Here is a 7,740-nt window from a genome sequence, read left to right as displayed (position 1 = left end):
TGGAGGAGACTGTGACACTCTGGGAGCCCATGCTGGAACAGGCTCCTGACAGGAACCTGCAGACCCATGGAGAGAGGAGCTGGAGCAGATTTCCTGGTAAGACTTGTGACCCTGTGGGAGACCCATGCTGGAGCAGCTGTGCCTGAAGGACTGCACCCTGTGTAAGAATGACCATGTTGCAGCAGTTCATGGAGAACTGTCTTCAGTGAGAGGGATGCCACCCCGGAGCAGGGGAACAACTGCCCCTGAGCAGCAGCAGAAACAATGTGTGATGAACTGACCCCCATTCCCTGTCTCCCTGATCCTTTGGGGAAGGAAGTAGAGCTGGGAAGGGGCAGAGGGAGAGGAGGGGAAGATGGTTTTTAATCCTTTTTTTTTTTCTCATTATCCTGCTCTGATTTTGCTAGTAATAAATTCAATTCATATCCTCAAGCTGAGTGAGTTTTGCCCATGATGGTATTTGGTGAGTGCTCTCTCCCAGTCCTGATCTCAACTCATGAATATTTTGTTATCTTTTCTCTCCCCTGTGCATTGTTGGAGAGGAGTGAGAGTGTGCCTTTGGTAGGTGCCTGGCATCCAGCCAGGGCCAAACAACTTCAGGAGTAAAAGCACACTTCAGTTAAAGCTCCTGACTGCCTAGAGCTAGAGGGACTCAGACAACTATTCCCTCATCTTGGTCATATTGAAGTTCTAATCAGAGGGCTCTAGAGAAAAACCTGCCACTGCCAGTTTTCTGTCCCACTTTGTGACACATCTCTAAGTTTTACCTCTAACCATGAAATCAGTGCTGTGAATTCAGCCTGGACTGAGGAAGATAAGCATGGGTAGAAGCTCATTTTTCTGTGACTACATTGCACAGCAGAAGAAAGGATAGGCTGTTTCCCTTTTGCCCTTCTTGTGCCTCCTCCTGCAAGATCAGAGCTAGACCAGCTGCAGTTTCCATGCCATAATATGCTGCCAGCCTCATCAGTTAGCAGACTGAAATACTCATGTTTTTGTGGTGTTTTACACAACAGACAGCAGTTAAGAAGAAGCATGCAGAAGAGGATGAGTTTGATCTCTGACATTTAATTTGGGAAAAAAATTAATTTGTCATTAAAAGGAGTAGAATCACAGAAACTTCTCCCTACCCCGTTTGTCTACCAACAAGGCAGTAATTGCCTTGTGAAAGTAGAGGCACAGCACTACTGATCTAAAACAACTTTTCTCCCTCTTGAAACATAGTAGTTTCTGTCAACATAGCTATATGAAATGCAGCAGATGGACTAAAACATACACAGAAAAGCATGCATAAAATTGTGAGATGCACCCTGAAAGAGGCACATGGTAGTGGTGTTCCCACAAGCTGGTTTGTGTGCAGCTCAGGAGTGCAAGGACTCAGCAGTTAAAGCAAGAGAGGGTAGAAGTTGCCTGAAAGCTAGAAGAGATGACACAGAAACAAGTGAAACAAGCAAATGCAGATGCTGTCTTCCACTTGGAGTGGTCTTGCATGTTCCTGTAAGAGGCTGTATTCAGAAAATAAGGGATTTCTAGATACATATCTATCACAGACTTGCTTTGTTTTTCTTCCACCAGTAAAACTCTCTTTAAAGCAATGAAAATTCTCAACCATTTTCTAGCTTCATCCTTCTTACAACAAGCTTCCCTTCTTCATTCACAAGCTGTGACAGGACCTTTCTTGAGATGTTACCTTGAGGGAGCAAGCAGCTCTGTGAAGTACGACCCATAAAATGAGTGCTTTGTAAAACATTAATGCATGAAAAAGGAAATTGCTCTGTACTATCAATTTCAGCAATGCTCAGGGTGCAATGTCTATGGATATTTGTACATGACTTTTACAGCTTTCCCAACCTATTCCTGCTTTTCATAGCATCATTGCTAAGAATGATTTGGCTAAGAAAGATTTAGCTTGTAAGGGATCTTTGAAGATCCTGTAGCCCAAGACTCCTGCAATAAGCAGGGACATCTTCAACTCTATCAGGTAGCTCATAGACCTGTCTAACCTCACCTTGAACATTTCCAGGAACAATGCATCCACTACCTCCCTGGGAAACCTGTGCCAGTGTTTCACCACCCTTATCATGAAATATTTCTTCCTTATATCCAGTCTAAATCTCAAAGAATCATAGAATCCTAGAATCATAAAATGGTTTGAGTTAGAAGGGACTTCAAAGGTCATCTAGTTCCAACCCCCTTGCCACAGGCCAGGACACATTTCACTAGACCAGGTTGCTCAGAGCTCAACCCAACCTGACTTTGATTGCTGGAGGAATGGGGCATCCACAGCTTCTCTGAGCATTACTCTCACAGTAAAGATTTTTTCCCTAATTCTAAATTTACCTTCTTGTAGTTTAAAACCATTGCTGCAGATCCTAATAAAATGTTTGTCCCCATCTTTCTTTTAGAGTCCCTTTAAGTACTGGATAAGTGCTGTAAGTCTTAAAGGAGGTTTTTCTTCTCCAGGCTGAACAGCCTGAATTCTCTCATCTTCCTAGGAGAAGTGCTCCAGCCCTCTGATCATTCTTGTGGCTCTTCTCTAGGTGGATCTGCTTAGGTCCATGTCTTTCTTGTACTGTTTTTCTACCTCCACTACATTGCTCTGTGCAGGTCTGAAGCTGCACAGAGGGTGATCATGACAGGATCCTATTAAGTGCTTACTAGTCAGCAAGCGAGGCTAAACACAATGAGACCTCAGCACTCAAATACTGTACTGTGGGATGCTGTTCATAAGAAATCATCCAGTGTGGAGCAGAATGAACGTTCCTTGAGATGAAGAGGGAGAGTTGTCAGTAAGAGCAGGGAGTTTTAATTGGCAGTTCTTATAAATGCTACTGGTCTTCAAACTAGATCAGTTTTCCAGCACTAGTTGTTTTGTCCAGCCTATGTTTTCAAGACCTCTTTAGTTTTCTTTGTATTTCAATTCACAAATAGAGTGGATTGAAGTTAGTCACAAGCCCTCAAGAAATACCTTGAAAACAGATTTCAACCTAGCTTTTTCACATTGCCACCAATAAGTTGAAGATTCAGTCCCTGACACTGGATTCACATATTTCAGTCTTCCTCATTTGCCTCTGTTCATTTGTCTTCCTGGTGTTTTCTATGTCACATTAGCTACTTCCATCTGATTCCAAACACTCCATCCACAGTGCTCTTTTCCTGCCTGCAACTGTTCTCACCACTTCTCCTCTCCTGACAAGTCTCTCCTTCCAACAACCAGCAGGAATAAGATGGAGAGTGCCTCTCCTAGTATCAAGTCTGCTAAATGCAGACCCAGCCTTGAACACAAGAGTAGCTGGATGTCTGTGACATCCCATCAGAAGGCCTTATCCACATGCTTAAGCATTTTCAGGATCTGGATCTTTGATGCCCTTGAATTAGAGAATGCACCATTCTCTTTGCATGATCAACAGCACTTAAGGCAATTACACTCAGAAAATAGTACTCAGTATGCATATGCCTACATAAAAGCAGCATGACACTAACATTTCAAATGAAGAATTAAACTTATTTGGTCTTTATTTGCTAAGAGTACTTCATACATCTCAAGCAATACAGCATCAGGCAAGTAAGAGATTTCAGTAATGGCAACTGGAAATTGTTTGCAAGTTAGGGCTCTCTTGGCTCTATGAGCAAAACACCCCTGATTTCAGTGGGAATAAGCAAGGCTCAATTAAAAAGCCCATTCCAGGGAAACAGTATGTTTAGTGGAGTTGGGGGGTGGGGGGAGTACATCACACGTAAGAATATAAAATTATCTAATTGTTCTGATGAAAGAAACCCAGCAATTTGATTTAAGCATCTAACAGCAGGTGAAACACTTCCAGGGAAGTTACACTTACTCTGTATTCAGCTAAGATATTTTCAAACCATCACATATCAAAATACAGGCTAATTATAGTCTTTGCATAAAAGAGGAACACTGCCCAATCTCTGTGCTTTTGTTTCATCTAATCTACGTTCATTGCACTCTTCATGCAAATGAGCATATTTGTTACAAATGAAGTAAAATTACTTCGCTAATCATCTAGTATTTTATCATCTGAGTTTCAGACTTTAAATATCTTGTTTGTCTATACCTGTCTGCTAGCTGTGGTATATAGCACATGGTATACTTTTGGTATCATGATGTTTGCTCTGCAAAATTCATGTGCTACATGTGTTGAAAGGGCAGATAGCCTTGACAGCACAGCCCACCCTTCAAAACTGCCCCACAACAGAAAAATTCAACACCATTGCTCTCAATAACTACCATTTTGTCTCATCCTTGCACATCCCTTACCACTAGCTCTACTTTCCCTTAAATGTTTATCACATCCCATCAGGGAATCCTCTCAGTCTGCTACTGCGAGCCTCAAAAATGAGCCCCAGTGCCCTTACAGGGATTCCCCAGGCTGTCCTCTGTGCACCCAGACCTGCCAGGCATGGAGCTTCTAATCACACACAGCTGAGAATGGCTCTCCACATATTAATATTTCACACACTTCACACATCAGACTACACTTTGTAAACCAAAGCTGTGCCCCACACTGCTGATCACCAAAGGATTTACCACTGTAGGCACCTCAGTGCAAATGACAATATGAAGTGCTGTGCTGTGCTGGGGTCCCTGAGGCAGTGCCACCCATTTCCCTCCCATGGTGGATCTCCACAGGGCTGCCCTGCACACTCATGGCAAAGCAGAAGGGAAGCCACTACTTATGTGCTGTGGCACACTGTTGAGCAACATTAAACAGGCAATATTGGAGACTTTCTGCCTCACAGAGCAGAAAGGAGGTGTTTGAACTCCCAGAAGCATGTCTTTGTCAGAGCTGTGGACAAGAAATCTCCAGTCATAACTGCACATCCAGCTGTGAAAATCCTCTCTAACAGGCCTCTCTGTCTTTTCTCAGCAGCTGCCTTGTGTTCCAGTTGTGAAAGGGAAGGACCAGGGATCTTACTCCAGTGACAAGGCATGTCCAAAAGGGTTTTTGTGGAGGAACTAGGCTTTCAGTGCCACTGCCAAAAGTCCTTGACCACTGATGTGTAGGGTGAATTCATGTGCAACCAAAATCTAAGAAGCTGTTTGCCTACTCCTAAGCCACTCACTGCTCTGGGCGGTTAACTCCGGCCATGTTAGTCTCTTACAAATTTATTCAAAACAAAAAAACACCCACAATACAAACCAATTTGTGCCAAACCAGCAAGCCAGACACTACACCACTCTCCAGTGCTGTCCCTGTGACCACAGTCTCAGCTTTCTCATGGTACCACCCCATACAAATAGCCTTTGCAGGTCAGCAAAACCTTAAGACCAAGAAGGGCTATTTTGGGAACTCCTTCAGCCTCTAAAGGCAGCAGCTTTTCAGGGCTTTTTTTTCTATTAGGAAAAGTTGAGCTCAAGTCTTCCTATCTACACAGATAGAATCGGCTCTCAGGATAACAGGTGCATGGTCTTCTGTGTGTTTTGGACCTCATGTCTTCCTGGTGGTGAGTAATACCCCAACATGCAGTACTGGGTGCTTATTTGCTGTGTGAGTGGGACTGTGTCAGGTTCTGCATCACCACTAGTCTTTGCAACAGACATCAGCAAATACAACACACAGCAGCAGTGATGTCAGAGGTCTAAAAGGTATAAAACAGGCATAGGTGGTTAAAGTTTTGCCATGTATAGTTCATCTTGAGACTAAGTACCATGCTTAAGGCCCATCTCTAATGGCTGGCATCCTTAGTTCTTCAAATGACAATGATGTCATGCAAAAACAGTGGTGCTTTGAGCAACAGATTGAACTTTTCACTGAGTTACACCTTAACCACTGTATCACACTGAAAATGTGTCTTCAGTACCTTGCAGGTGGGGAGGACAACAGTATTATTCTGGGTGGGAGAGACAGCTGAAGGAACAGGGCTATTCCTCATGGCAACCCAAGCTTTTCATCAAATGTTGAGGGACAGGTAACAAGTCCTTTGGGATGACCCCCTGGGAAAATAAAAGGAATTAATGTCCACAGGCCAATTTCTCAATCTGAAAACAGAAAAACAACTTCAGAAAGTTAGTCACCTATGTGTGTCCTACCAAACATACCCAACACAGACCTGTAGAAATCACAGCCAGGCCTGACAGGCAAGCTGAACATTTTGGGGAACCATCTGAATCATAACAGAGGCAATAGCAGAATAGGACACCTCTTGTAATCAAGTCTGGGAATACTCAAGGTACAGAGTCACTGAAGGGCAGATGACATTACAAATAGGGTGTAAGTGCATGGCTATAGAAATTAACAACAATTTTCAACTGTTAGGTTAATCTATTTCTTTAAAATGACACAGATATTTTCTTTTTTTTGTTTTTTTTTTGGTTTTTTTTTTGTTGTTGTTGTTGTTGTTGTTGTTTTTTGTTTGTTTGTTTGTTTTTGGTTGGTTTTTTTTTTTTTTTACTATGAAATCAATTACAAAGTTTTTGACTTCAGGAAGTAACCTGTGAAATGCTCACTAAGAAATTGCAGAGACAACTTCAAACACAGCAAAATCACAGAATCCTTACTAAATGTTGGCTGGAAGAGAACTTCGGAGCACACACAGTACAACTTCCAACACACATCAGGGGTAACTAAATGAGGTTGCTGCAGTGCTGGAAGATCTCCCAGGGTGGAGACTTGGGGCTCATCCCCACAGTAAACATGCAGGTAAGAAGAGTCCCCTGACCTCCTAGAAATGTTCTGCGCTCCTATTTGTGCCTGTTGCCTTTGAGGCTCTCCCTCTGCCCTTCTGAGAAGAATTCACCTCCTTTGAGCTGATGGCAGCCAAAAGGTCTTTGATGCATCCTCATCCTCAGGTTGAAACAAGGCACAAATCACTGCAAACTTAGGTGATAATAGACTGTTCATGATTGCACAAAGGTCAGATGGGCAAGGACTTGCTGAGGCTCTTAGCTAACCTAATTGCTTAATCAGCAGTTTATAGTAATTTATTTAGATGACAATATAATCACTCACTAAGCAACTGGACAATTATCCCTGGTGTGAAGCACACCAGAATTAGTAAAAAAAAGAGAAATATCTCCTCCCAAAGACCTTGTAGACTCAAGGAATTTATTGCCTGGAGGAGCATAGGACTCATGGCATCCACAGGAGAAAGCACTTCAGGATTCAGTAAAATTTATGGCATGTGTTTAAGGGGATTGATGGAACATGCAAGTCATTACATAGAACTTAGAGAAAAGACAAAAGGACAGGAAAAGGAAAAACCAAGATGGTTCAGAAAGGAATGAACATGGAAAAGCAGAGGAAAATGTAGAGAAAAAGTGCTGGCTCTATATAAACAGGCCTCTAGTGTGTGTATTTCTGTGTGTGAGTCCTTCACTTCATCACTGCTGAGTGCTCCCTCCTCTCATTAAATTCTACTTCTTTTGGGTGCATCCTCTACTCTTGATAGATGTTTATGAGCAGCAGTGAACTTCAAGCTGGACTCACTCGTAAAAGAACAGGTCTGGATACCAGCAACAGAAGCTGGAAACCTCTGGGATTCCCTTATCTGAATGACATCAGCAGGGCAGGCCACTGGGATCTAGGCCAAGTACTGGATAAACTGTCCATGCAGACGTGTGTGTGCATTTGCTCCTTGAACAGTGATGAGCTGGGGAACAGGATCAGGTTGTCAGGGCTGCTCAGCAGCCCATGGGCACCATCCTGCACCACTACCAGCCAGGGGCACGTGCCCAGGCTGTACTGCAGGTTGTCAGCAGCCCCTTTCTCTAGTGTGCCA

Source organism: Vidua chalybeata, chromosome Z, assembly GCF_026979565.1.
Source record: "Vidua chalybeata isolate OUT-0048 chromosome Z, bVidCha1 merged haplotype, whole genome shotgun sequence".
NCBI classification, from domain to species: Eukaryota; Metazoa; Chordata; class Aves; order Passeriformes; family Viduidae; genus Vidua; species Vidua chalybeata.
Note: the sequence above shows the minus strand (reverse complement) of the source record.